The sequence below is a fragment of the Xenopus tropicalis genome, chromosome 8, assembly GCF_000004195.4.
Source record: "Xenopus tropicalis strain Nigerian chromosome 8, UCB_Xtro_10.0, whole genome shotgun sequence".
Taxonomy (NCBI): Eukaryota; Metazoa; Chordata; class Amphibia; order Anura; family Pipidae; genus Xenopus; species Xenopus tropicalis.
In genome coordinates, this window is record NC_030684.2 from 23,170,371 (window position 1) to 23,184,719 (window position 14,349).

The window sequence follows — 14,349 nt, forward strand, 5'->3', positions numbered from 1 at the left end:
GGGTAAAAGGGTAAATGACAAACAACTGTGGCATTTTGTTTTTAGGGGTTTTTTTTGGCAGGTGTGTTGATGGAAGCCACATGTCACTACAGCCCAAAGTCATTTACATATAATATATTTTGAAAGGGGAGGAGGTAGAAAAGCAATCTGAGTAGTGGAGGCTCTGCTGTCTGTGAGGGAATTACATCCTTAAAGCTCACACACAAGACCCTGCAGCAGGCAGCCCTGTTCCAGTCAGTGTAAGGGGGGCGGTCAGGGTGGATGGCTCCTTTTGTAACACAAGAAAAGTGAAGAAAAAAAGAAGAAATCGGGAACAAAAAAACTTCTGAACCAGGGACTGTGAGATTATAAACGGGATCCCTGTTTATTGCCTGGAAGGAATCTTTGCATATTGGGAAAGAGAGAGAGAGGTACAGTAGTTCTGAGTTCACACTTCTATTTAAAGAAAATATAAATGCAATTTTCTCTTCAGTAGTTTTTACCTATGCATCACATTCTGGTCTTTAAAAAAAACAAAGATTTTAACAAAAAAAAAAAAAATTAGTAGAAAAAAATGTCTACAAATTTGTGAGATTGAATAGATGGACATGTTTAACATCGTCATGTATTGGAATATTCTTCAAGTGATCCAAGTTTCACTTCTTTTTGTACTAATGTCTTGTCGTTTGTTTTTTTATTTATAACTGACTGGATTGATGCTGTGGGTTTAACCCCTTAAACCCATAGACTGTAAATTCTAGGGGCGCCAAACCTTAAGTACCGGCATGCCAGCACCATAGATTTTACATTTCCATTGAAGCTTCACCTACATCCATTACCACAACCAAAAAGGGTTGGTTTTGACCATGTAATCAATATGAGGAATCAGTATTGTCAATGGGCAGAAATGCTGCCCCTCCCCTTGCTTAGAATCCCATTGGGAACAGCTAAACGACTTTACAGCCATGACATGCATATGAACTCACAAGGCTATTCTTTGGTAACCAATCTAAATGGATTTCAGTAGCTATCTCTGTTGGATGACAGCATTGGCCAGATGATGCTTGGCTGGTTTTCCCATTCTTTAAGGTCTCCTAAAATTTTTAAGGGAGTGTTTTCCAAAATGTGAGCAACTAAGGGACCCCAGAGCAATAGTTGGGAGGTCCTACCCTGAAGGTCAGTTAGAGTAAGTTTGTTGTTGATCTATGGTGACAACAGAGGAGGAGAATTTCATTTTGGAGCTAATAGGTTGAGAGATCTCTGTTTTTACTTATTTACCCTTATGGTTATGCCTTATTCATGCAAGTGATACAGAATGTATACATTGATTAACTCATAGTTTAAATATGCAAACAGTTCAGTAACTGCTGGTGGATCACATAGAGTATGATGTTCCCGTATCCACCATACAGAATAGCAACTTCAGTTGTGCCAGAACAAGGGACAGTGTCCTATCACACCAACGATCAAAATGCCCCTGAGTTTTAGAGACCAGGGAATGCAATATTGTATTCCTTGTGCAACAGCACAGAGGGAGGTCTGCTTTATCGGGGTCTCCACCCTTATGACTACAAGCCAAAAACACTTCATTGTTAGTTTCCTCCAACCACAACCCTGCCAATATCGCTAAAAGAAAAAGTGGTTGATGCCAGAACTGTCTGACACACGCCTGAGATCAGAGCCTGTACTACTGGGGTTGTTTTTCTGGTAATAGCTCCATTTTGTGCTGAGTCAAGTCTTTCAGATGAAAATTCGGCAAAGCTTTTATGGATCAGAGACAAGTGGTTCTTTTGTTCCATAGGGAATGCAACTTATTTCAGCAACCATGCTTACATTGTCATAACCAATTACATTCCCAAATGGCAGGACTGACTCCTTAGGGAAAGCCTCATACAGTGGCAGGGGTGAAAGACTGGTTGGGTACCCCCTCCACCCACACATATATGAGATAAAGAGTAGAGGTTACCCTGATCAATACAGAAGAAGCACATTTGCTACCAAATCTCTATACTTACTTTTAGTGGCACAACTAGAAGGGACTGGGCCCCTATGCAAACAGAAAATGAATGTAAATGTACTCAGTGCTCCCCTGAGCACTTTTGCATATTGATATGAATGTACAGGTATGGGACCTGTTATCCAGAATGCTCGGGACTTGGGGTTTTCCAGATAAAGGATCTTTCCGTGATTTGGATCTCCATAACTTAAATCTGCTAAAAATCGTTTAAATATTAAATAAACCCACCAGGATTGTTCTGCCCCCAATAAGGAGTAATTATATCTTAGTTGGGATCAAGTACAAAATACTGTTTTATTATTACAGAGAAAACGGAAATTTGCTTATAATGAAGTCTATGGACGATGGCCTTTCCGTAATTCGAAACTTTCTGGATAACAGGTTTCCAGATAAGGGATCCCATACCTGTACTTTGTTTCCATAACAATAGCCTTCATAGTTAGTTGTCCCTAGGGTTGCTGATACAGCTGTTCTGAAAGAGGCTTCCTGCCCAAATGCCTTGTAATATCAAGAGAAGGTATGGGCAAATGCCCATACCTGATGCACTCTTACCTTCCGCTTTGTGCCTGTATGTTACCCAACCACTTAGATTGTAAGCTCTACGGGGCAGGGACCTCCTTCCTACTGTGTCTCATACCACATGGCACTTATATATATATATATATATATATTTATTGTATTTATCTATTATATCACTTGTCCTCCCTGTGTGTAATTTTGTATTCTGTAAGATTGTACAGCGCTGCGTACCCTTGTGGCGCTTTATAAATAAAGTTATACATACATACATACATACAAGGAAGTACACTCTAAGTAAGAGCATATTAGTTTTCTGTTTAGTTTAGATCTATTTAGTTCTCCCCCCTATCCCCAAAAGAGTGATCTGTTGTACAGATGTATATTGAACCATGGCATCTGTCAGGACTCCAGGGCTACAGTACTTGAGTAGCCTGGAAGCAGCACCCCCTGCTCACACCACCAACAAACTGTTTCACACTGGTTTAATATATACTTATAACTATTGATTAAGGAAAGTACTAAAATCCTGCATAATTTGGTGCCACACTATAGGAAAAAAAATGTCAGTGATAGAAAAAAAAAAAAAAATGACCGCACAGCCAGCTGCTAAAGAATATTTAGTCTTGTTGGTTGGCTTCAAGTATAGTAAATTATGTAGTGCAAAGCACTGGTAATTTTTTGGCCTAGGGGAGAACATGGAAAAGTTCTTCAAATGAATAAAATGGCTTTTTATGTAGCATCCTGTTGCTGCCAGCATTTGTAAATTGTAACATTTCCCTGTACCACAGGTATCAGTCATATCATATCATCAAACACTGGCTGTAGTTCCAGTTGTTGGGGCTGTAGAGCCAAATTAATGAAGGCATATGGATCTTATTTGTCATTATTCCATTCAGCCTGTAGGACACCTTCGGCAGACAAAAAAACCATCATTGGGGGTCATTTATCAACACTGGGCAAACACTGATTGGTTGTTGTGGGTTACTGTCCGCAGTCAAATTTTCCCAGTGTTGGTAAATGAGCCCTACTGCTGCTGGCAGCGGTGGACAAAAAGTTTACATTGAGTAAAGGGCAATTATCCAATGTAACCATTATTTTTTTTTTCTGCATTTGAGCTTTGTAGTGGTCACCAGGAAAGTTGCGTCTGGCAAAATTGGAGCTAATGTGTTATTATAAAGTTATGTAAAGTTATTGCAAATGCACTTGCACTTCGATTCAAATTGGATACAATTTTCAAAGGGTGGTTGCTTTCATTTCCAGCATGTGCCTTGAGAATGATATGTGTGCCCTGTTCTTTTTGCACATATGCACCAGGTATATTGATGCAGTCCCTGGAGTAGCAGCCCTGGTGTGCCCAGCACACCCCAATCCAACCCTGGCGGCACTGTACACCACTACTGCGGAGGTGCAAACAGCACATGTTGATGAAAGTAGCTTTAACGCATGGGGTTTTATGCACAACTGACTGTGCAGAAATTACTGATAACACAACTGCACTTGCAGTTGTAAATTACTCTCTTGTGTGCCACATGCTTTAGATAGCTAACAGGATTGGAACATGGCAAGTGGTATGGGCTAATCGAATTGATTACCCTGGCTTTAAACCAAAGAAATGGCTGAATATTTCCTAAGTGGCAGCTGACAGTGCTGCCTGCTTGGGTCCATTCAGATCATTTCTACCTGCAGAACAGAAAAAAACACGTAGAAATGGCACAGAAATTCCAGTTGCCCCAAACAAGCCCGCTCTTGTCACCATTGGAAACAAATAGCAAATGCTGATTTTCCTAGAAAAACAATCAGCTGCTGAGTGACAGCTATGTGACTGGCAACTCTGGCGTGCAAAAATGTTGAAAACGACTGAAAAAAAAGTCTGAAACTGTCCTGTGTATCATAAAAAAGAAGAAAATAGCCGTTATTTACAGCAATTCTAGCTGGTAGAAGCTGTAGGACCTGTTTATTAGTTCGCACAACAGTTTTAATACAAATATAAAATCTGAGCATTGAGAAAATTTAAAACAATAAATATTTACAAAAATAGAAAAACTAGATGATGACATCTTTTATTTAAGGAGACATGAGGGTTGATTCACTAAAGGTCGATAAGTTTTATCGCACTTTTTTGCGTTAAAATTGACGCGAAAAATGTGCGATTCGCTAAAGTATTAACGCATGTGCTAAGTCGCATATCGCGCGTGTTAAATTTCGCGCTACCGCATACGTTACTTTGCGCGCCGAAATAATACTAACGTATGATTGACAAACACTTAGACGCACTAAATATCGCATTTGTCTGTGCAAAAATTAACACCTACTTGAGGCAGGCGGTAATTATAGAAAAGTACAGTTAATAAACTTTTGGCAATAAAATATGGACTTTGCAGTGGGATTTATTCAAGTCTGTGTTGGCCCTAGAGTGATGCAGCCGCCAGTTTGCAGGGAAATGGTCATTTTCATAAAAGTAGTTTTACGAAAGTAATGCCGTGTATGGCTAATATGGCGGCGATGCATTGATTAGCGCGCGTTCAATCAAATACCGCATGAACATAGTCTTTGCGACTTAAATAACGCACACAGCATCACGTCTAAATGAACGCAAATATACTTTTAGTGAATCGTGCGTTAAAACATGAAAAATTAGAGGCGATAACATTTTTAACGCATGCTATAAATAGCGCACGTTTTAACGCACTTTAGTGAATCAACCCTATATTGTCTAAAAATACAACAATCTGCCAGTGTATTATAATCCTCTAAACATGGTCCGTCTGGGCTGGCGGGATCCCGGGAATAAACCCAGGGTGCCCTGCAGACCTAGAACTGATCCCTGCCTGCCCTCCCCCACCACTCCCTCTCTGCCCTCACTCCCCCAATTGTGGCAAAAGTAAGTATAAGGTGCGCGCTTGGGGGGGAATGGTCCTAGCAGTGGGTGAGCAAGGGCCCCAGAGGGGGTGTGGTTGCTGCTGGGGTAGCTGTGTGCCTTGCACACCCCGGTAATATCCCGCCTCTAGAGAAGGAATGTGCTTTAGAAACTTGTGTTTCAGGCTGATTTATTGAACATTTCTGCATAATCCCTACTATCCCATGCATTTGTTTCACTTCCTGCTGCCTTCTTTCCCTCAATGTGTAAAGGAGCCAGTGGCCCTGTAGGATAGGAGCCAATCAGCTGTTAGGCTGACCTGATAGGGAAATAAAGCCTGTCTTTGCTTCTGTGACTGCAGGGCTGTGATTGGCTACCCCCATCCTGCTGTGTTTTTGGCAGAAATTGTAAGGACACTCCCACCCTTCATTTGAAGCAGGGACAGGGAGTATAGCAGATATATAAGGAGCTTTAATAAAGGAGCTGCTTTTAAAGATATGTAACCCTTTATTGGCACACTCCTGCAGAACAGGATAACACTCACTAGCAATCCAGCAGCCCTGAATCTCTTTGGGTAGTTGAAAGATACTGGGGAACCGGGATTTACAGTGCAGTGCCTCCACCTAGTGGGCACTGAGGAGCACAAGTAAAAGAACTCACATACACAAGTTAGCAGTAACATAGGTGACATCAGCTTACAAGGCAGCTTCTTTACTCGCCCTTCTGCCTCTCTTTCTGATCTCTGGCTCTGGCCGGTTGCTGCATTAGGGTATCCTTTATAACAGTAGTTCTCAACCTTCCTAATGCCGTGTAACACTTGTTTGGCTATGGCTAGACAAAACCAGGCTAGTATTTAAGCAAGCATGGGTTACATGCGACTCCCTTTCTTAGGATGGGCCTTCGCTTAGGTGGAAGAGACCTGAACGGAGCTGAGGGTGTAGTTGTACTACAACTCACTGAGCTGTGTAGTGCAGGTGTAGTAAATATGGACGCCAGAAAGGTTCTTGCTGTTTAACTATGATACAAGTTTATTGTCCAAGACACAGTTGCAAGCAGGGTTATCAAATACTCACAGACAGGCAGAGGTAGATGTTAAGTACACTCTGAGGAAGAAGTGTACCTCTTGGTAGAGTCTGGGCAGGGTAAATACACCTTTCTTGGTAGAGTCTGGGCAGGGTAAATACACCTTTCAGGTCAATGCCCCCTGTGGAGGTAGTCTGGGTAGATATCTGATCCTTCCGATGGTCTTAGGCGACCCCTGTGAAAGGGTCGTTCAACCCCCCCACAGGTTGAGAACCGCTGCTTTATAACCTCTGCTGGTTTTGGCTCCAAAACAAGGCACTCCCTGGGTCCTACTCTTTACCCAGAAGTGCACTAGGGCAGGTGTCCCCAACCTTTTTAGCGCCAGGGACAGGTACTGAGTCAAAAATTTTTTCCACGGACCGGGGGGTGGGGGTGTCTGCACGCGAATTTCAGGTGCAGGGGTGCACTTTATTTGCTATTTTGTGCCTTTATGTGTGCGATGCGGGAACCGCTGCGGCCTGGTGCCTAACCGTCTGTGGTCCGGCGGTTGGGGACCCCGGCACTAGGGCTCCCAGTGCCCTAGTTTCTCCCTTTAGTCTGTAACCGGGCTGGATGATGTCACAAACAAAAATACTGGTTTCTGATCCTTTACAGACAATTATAATTTCTTAACCCAGAGGGAAACTAGCACCATATATAATTCATTATTGAATTGGGGGGATTTTCATTTATACTGTATGCCTCCTTTAAAAGACATCCATGACATCACTGAGGGAGGACTGCACAGGTCCTGGATCCCCTGATTAGTTCATGTTAGAGGAAATTATTTCAAGATAGATAGAAGCATATAGGGCCTCTATAGTTCTAAGGCCAACCTGCATCCTCTTTTGACATTTATATTTACACAGGATAGGGTTAGTGTTATAGGGGCAGCAAGCAATATAAAGAGCATAATGTTGCCATGCAATCCAATCTACTTGCGTCAGCAGTTGGAATAAAATGGGAGGAACAGAAAGTGACTTTAATGGGGACGGCGGCCTCTATATATGTGTATATATATATATGTAGGGAACCCCAGATTTGGGCACCTTAGGTGGGTTCCCGTTTAGACAGGCACTAGAGGGTGGCCTCATGGGATTTGGACACCTAAAGGTGGTCCTAGATGTTTATGTGCTAAAAGGGAGTTTCCCTGCAAGTTAACAGCAACCACTAGATGGGCGCTGTGCTAAAAGTATAAAAAGGGATGACACAGACACTGTGTGTGGTTTTAGTCCTGGAACCCAACCTCTTCACAGAGGCAAGCTACAGGCTGGAGTTTTAGTCAGTAATACTGTAATAGATCACTCTAGGAGTGACAGGCAGGATAGCAAGAACGGGCAGAGATAGCCCCACCAGGAGTAGGATCTTAGGGCTCCTGTAGCACCAAAAGTATACCATTGGATATATATATACATATATATCTCCTGTACCCTTCCTGTAACCACACAAAGGACACCACTAGGTTGGTCCTGTTCCCCATGCCTCACCGTTACTGTTTTACTCCTTCCAACTTTTTGTTGGGTCCCTAAGTTCCAGCTACATTTTGCTGCAGGAAATGTTTCCTTCTTGAAATGGATGAATGTTTAGATCATATAACATCTCTTTACTTCCTCTCGGCATCCCTAATGTATAAGGCAAAACATCTGCTATGCTATACATCTTCTATACTATTCTCAGCGTTGCTTCTCCTCAATGAGGCCTCTCTAGTGCCAGTGCCAAGATCAAACATTGCTCCAATCCAAAAGGCTGTCCTGGTAGTTATATCCTTGAAAATAGAGGCTAATGATGTGGCCCTATAACAGAACTAGGTAAGAGACTGCTGTGTTCCAATAAGAATTCCAGTGTTTGTTTAAGAAGATTGGTTCTACAAAGTCATCCTTCTAGAAGAAACTATTCTACCTAGATTGTTAGCTCAGTATCAAAAGGACAGCATTGCCATTGTGTAGATTGGATTGCGCTATATATTTCAGATTAAGAAAATCCATTGGCTTTTTTGCCATTCTGAACTAGGGTTGCCACCTGTCCAACTGTTGGCCTAGACAGCAGAACATTTCTAGATTGATGCGGCGATTGGCCAATCACTGATTGCCATGTCATAGCCCCACCCCATGACATCACCTTTCCCCCTGCCCAGCCTCAGCAGGGAGAAAGGTGGCAACCCTATTGTGGGCTGTGCCACAGGGTTGTTGAAAGGGGGTCCCCTACATGGTTCTCTCCATCCACCCTTCATAAATACAGTGCTTTCAATCGCATACAGCCCTGTAGATTATAACATTCATGGGGTAGCTGCACGCCGTTCTAGACCATAGAAACCTATGTGCTGAGCAATAATCAAAGTGCAAAAAACATGGTGAATTGAACATGTTTTGTACTGTTTTAAAGGCTCATGCATCCACTAAAAAACTTGCGTGTTCAGGTAAAGGATTAAATGGACTGCTGTGACCCCCTTGACAGTTCTGTAAAATTGCAAGTAGCCTTGCTTTATTCTGGGTCAGCATGCATAGAGGTTTGGAAGGGAGGACTTCAAGAAACAGCTCTTCATTTTTGCAACCACATTGACTATGTCATTATCATCTAGGGATGAGGTATGTAATACATATAGTATAAAGGGCATTATCATATATATAGTATACTCTACCTGAGGATACTGGGAATTATAAGTAATCAAAATCTCTGATTTGTCCCTGCCCAACTTCTTTTATTGCCCAGATTCCCCCGTAGATATCTGAGTAACATACCCTTAACCATATACCACCTAAAAAAGAGAGTGAAAAACATCCCCATGCCTTGCATATTATAACTTATTTCATGGCAGGGGTCTTGGAATCCATCTCTTTGCTCTTGTGAGATTTTCTGCTAGCAAAATCCCACAGGATAACAGAATATCCATATTTTCTGAGAGTGGCTTTTTTGACTGTTGTGTGATACACCTGGGCCTCTTGGCTTGCATTTTATTTGGTCTCTCTTTAAAAAAACAAGTTGACTCATTTATAACATTGCTGGTTTTAAAGCAACAGTAGGCTTCTAAAATCTGCTTTTCATAATTGCTTGATACATTTTACATAAATTCTTAGTTAAAGTGCATAATAAAGATGTCTTGCATTTCCCTACATTTGATACAGACTGTATAGGAAGGAACATAACTGGTCCATGTGCTAAGGTAGTTTGGTTTATTTTGACCTTGCTAGGCATGTTGAAGATATCAACAAAACATCTTGTGATCTTTTTGAATCACTGTCAATATGCAGGAATTTACATTGACAATTGTCCAAACTGAGGAGAGAAGCTGCAGCTCTTTCTTACTTCTTCTTGCTTCACTTGGTTTGGGCCGTCTTGCACAAGACCCCCCACATGAATTCTATACTCCTAAGTATTGGGTCTGCATTCTCTTTTGTTGTATCAATTTGTACAGTAATTATAGCTCCCAACTGTCCTGGTCTCTACAGACAGTGCCAATTTGTGGCCTAAAAGGCATAGAAATTTTACCCCAACATTGCTGGAGTTCTCTTTTTAGAAAAGACAACTATGCAACAATAGCTTTGCCAGGTTGATAAAGGACGCAAGTCCAAAACTTTACTGTCACATGTCATATAAGTTATAATAGAGGAGGTGCTGCAGCAATGTTTGTACTATTGTTGGATTCTTGGAATGTCTTTGTCAACACAACTGGACTGTGTGCACCTGCTTAATTTAAGTTGTGTTTGTTGTTAAGTTGTTAATTTAACATGTGGTGAGTGCTGCAAAATGATTGTCTTTTGTAAAAGATGACTATGTCAGTACAAAATCCTTTGGATCCCTTTGGATGATGTAAATTAAAGGGGACCTGTCACCCACACATAAAAAACTGTATAATAAAAGTCCTTTTCAAATTAAACATGAAACCCAAAGTCTATTTTTATGAACACATAGACCTGTTAAGGTATTTAAAAATCTCAGCTGTCAATCATATATTGCCTCACCCTCAGACATAGGGGCGGAGCTTACACTTTCCATTCAGCACTTCCGACAGGTGCCATTTTGTGAACACTATTATTAAGGCAAGCTTTGCATTATCCCAAACTCATCAAAATGGGGGTCCTGATGCCCATGCACAGGGTACACAATTATAGACAGTGAGGGAGTGGGGAAGTAAAGAGTGCAAAGACGTCTAGTGCTCTAATTGTGAGTTCCAAAAAAAGTAAGGAAACCAGATTTAAAGGAACTGTGTAAACTAAAATGGATAAACTGTGCAAAATAAAAAAAAATTGCAATATAGTTAGTTAGGCAAAAAGGTTATCTATAAAGGCTGGAGTTACCATATGTATAACATAATGGGCAGAACTCTATTTCCTGCTTTCAGCTCTCGAACCTCTTAGTTAGTCAGTGACTTTAGGGGGGGGGCACATGGGACATAACTGTTCAGTTAGTTTGTGAGCACGCAGGTCAGATTCAAAGGCAAACTAACCGAACAGTTATGTCCCATATGCCCCCCCTCAAGTCACTGATTGGTTACTGACTGCTAACAGATTATGGCCATTATGTTAGACATCCCTTTACTTCAGCCTTTATAAATTGCATTTTTGCCTAACTAACTATATTGAAACATTTTTCATTTTGTGCAATCTATCTAGTTTGCCTATTTTCATTTGTACACTGAACTGCTCTTTTAAAGACTTTTTATAGTGTCAGTAAAGTTTATTTTGCTATACAAACACAAAAGAAAAGAGTTTGGAATTATTTCTTAGGGTGGCAGGACCCCTTTAAATATTCTGGGTTTACGGCTTCTAAAAGTGGGTGCTTGTTTATATAAAACAAAGAATTTTTGGTTCCTTCTGTAACACTTGTTTGATTTAGATTAGGCAAATCCAGGCTAGTAGCGTAGTGTAGAGCACGTGTTACATGCGACCCTTAATGCTTAGGAATGGGCCTCCGCTAAGTGGGAGAAGTACTATGGAGCTGAGGGTCGCAGGGCCGCTGCTCCCTATAAGCGGAGTATGCAGTCTGCATAGGGCACCATCTCCCAGGGGGGCACCATCCCAGCTGCTCAAAAAAATAATTTTGATATATTATAACATACCCCCCAGCACTGTCCCGCTGGTTTTTATAGCGCATCCCGCTGTCCCAGATAGTTCAATCAATCAATCTATGGGGGCAATCAGGCCCGGATTTGTGGAGAGGCCACAAAGGCCCGGGCCTAGGGCGGCAGAAACCTGGGGGCGGCATGCCGCCCCGCCGCACCAAAATTGTAAAAGTTTTGTCCCCATACGGAGCAATGGGGACTTCTCCCCACTGCTCCGTATGCATGTTTGGCCTACAGCGCATGCGTATGCGTGCGCACCCCCGCCCCGCACTGTTCGCGCATGCGCGCGTAAACCCCGCCTCCCCTTGTTCGCACACACATGCGCACTGCGGGGGCGGCCTCTGGGCGGCCAATTGGTAAATCCGGCCCTGGGGGCAATTGGGGGCACTTACTATGGGGGCATTGTCTATGGGGGCTATTGGGGGCACTTACTATGGGGGCATTGTCTATGGGGGATATTGGGGGCTCTGTGTGTGGGGCCCCTATAGTAGGTGTTTTTTTATTATTTTATTTTTACTTCCGTAAAATTTGGGGGAGGGGGCACAAAAGTAAATTTCTGCTTGGGGCACCCATATGGCCAGCAGCGGCCCTGTGTAGTTGAACTACAACTTTCTGAGGTTGTGTGGTGCGGATGGCATAAATGGACGCCAGAGGATTCTTATGGTGAACTATGATACAGATTTATTGTTACACACCACAGGTGTTAGGCAGGGTAATAATATACTCACAAGCAGTTGATATAGAATGTCACAGTGGTTAGTAACAGTTGTGACATACAGAGACAGTGCAGCACACAATGGAGATATGCAGAGGTAATAGCCGGGAGTCCCAAGATGGATGCCCTTTACTGGAACGGATCCTTACAGCCAACGGTGGTTCAGGGGTTAATACTAGCCTGAATTCTATGTCTTAACTGTGGTCCCTACAGCAAGGCATACAGAGCCTGGGGTAGGCTAAACCCTTAGGGGCTGATTTACTAACCCACGAATCCGACCCGAATTGGAAAAGTTCCGACTTGAAAACGAACATTTTGCGACTTTTTCATATTTGTTGCGATTTTTTCGGCTTCTTTATGAATTTTTCGTTACCAATACGATTTTTGCGTAAAAACGCGAGTTTTTCGTAGCCATTACGAAAGTTGCGTAAAAAGTTGCGCTTTTTTCGTAGCGTTAAAACTTACGCGAAAAGTTGCGCCTTTTTCGTAGCGTTAAAACTTAAAAGGTGCAAAGTTTCGCGTAAGTTTTAACGCTACGAAAAAAGCGCAACTTTTTGCGCAAGTTTTAACGCTACGAAAAATCGCCAGATTTTACGCAACTTTCGTAATGGCTACGAAAAACTCGCGTTTTTAAGCAAAAATCGTATTGGTAACGAAAAATTCGTAAAGAAGCCGAAAAAATCGCAAAAAATACGAAAAAATCGCAAAATATCGATCATTACGAAAAAAACGCAATCGGACTCATTTCGACCCGTTCGTGGGTTAGTAAGTGTGCCCCTTAGTGTCTCCTTTGGTGGGGCTAATGGCTGCCCTTTCTAGCTAAAGCTGACTATGCTCACTCCTCCTAGAGACTGCTATTAAATATTCTGCTGTGCTTACTTATCCTCGTTCCCGGGGCCCTGTCCCCTATTTTCACTAGAGGTATTATGTCCTCTAGGGTACAACAGCTTCTGGGGCCTACAGTCTGTTCCCAGGCTCAGATGGAGCTCTGCTTGGGACACAGCATGCAGCCAAAAGAGGAAGCCACTCCTCCTTGCTAGACACTATATCAGTCTTCAAGGGGAGTGGTCAACCTGCACTAAAACTATAAGGGATAGTGTTAGAACTGTAACTCAGTACAAGGGCTATTACCCAATAACAATAGAGGTGTGAAGAGATAGGGGCTAAAGCCATAGGGAGCTTAACCCTATGGGTCCCTACACTTCGATGATTCATAAATTGCTTAGTGGGAAAAAGTTAAAATATTCCTCAGAAAAATGAGTCTCATAATATTATGATGGCTACTGTTTGTCTAGATGTAACCACAGAGGCAGACCATTGGCACATTATAGTTCATGGAGAGGAAAAAGCAAAACATGTTTATGGAACAAATCAATGCCAAAGTTAATGTTGATTCAGACTGTGGAGTGTTTAATGTAAACGTAGAAACCAGGAGCCTGGAAGTTTGATTTTGGTCTTTATTAATTATTATTTTGACTCAATTAGTGTCAACAAAATTCAGTGGGTAACATCCATTTTAGAAGTAAGGCACATTGAGTAGAACCAAAAGAAAAAGACTGATTGGGTTGTTTTGAGATACAGAAGAAGAGAGTACTTGAATATCACTGACATGCAAGAGAGGTGAAGGATATAAATCACATTTCTAAAGGAATTACCGTATATACTCGAGTATAAGCCGATCCGAATATAAGCTGAGGTACCCTAATTTTACTTAAGAAAACTGGAAAAACTTATTGACTTGAGTAGAAGCCTAGGGTGGGAAATGCAGCCGCTACTGCTAAGTTTCAATAATCAAATAAATAACAGATAAATAAATAATAGATAACTAGATAAGAAAAATGCTACATCAGCAGACAAAAGCAAGTTTGGGAAGGTTAAGGAAGCTGCCATACTAATTATCAAGTACTTGCCATCCTGCTGTGTGCACTCCAGTCCTGCTGTGTGCGCTCCTATCGTATCAATCGTGTGCTTTACTCATATGCTGTGTGTGCTCCCATCATATTAGTACTGTGTGCATGTCCCATCATGGCGCGTCGCATTGGAAGCATGACAAAGTCATTAGGGTGACTTTACTAACTGATAGATACTCACAGACCATTACTGACATCTGAATATACTTTTACTCTTTCCATGTTTAGTAA

At 42.0% G+C, this 14,349-nt stretch overlaps 1 protein-coding gene across 1 annotated transcript in view; it reads left to right on the top strand.

Moving 5' to 3' along the window:
* Positions 1-248: 248 nt before the first annotated feature.
* The window catches only part of bgn (biglycan), a gene marked incomplete at its 3' end in the record, with an annotated part of 49,700 nt that continues 35,599 nt past the window's right edge, over positions 249-14,349 (top strand). The window contains 1 exon segment of the mRNA NM_001079084.2: positions 249-410.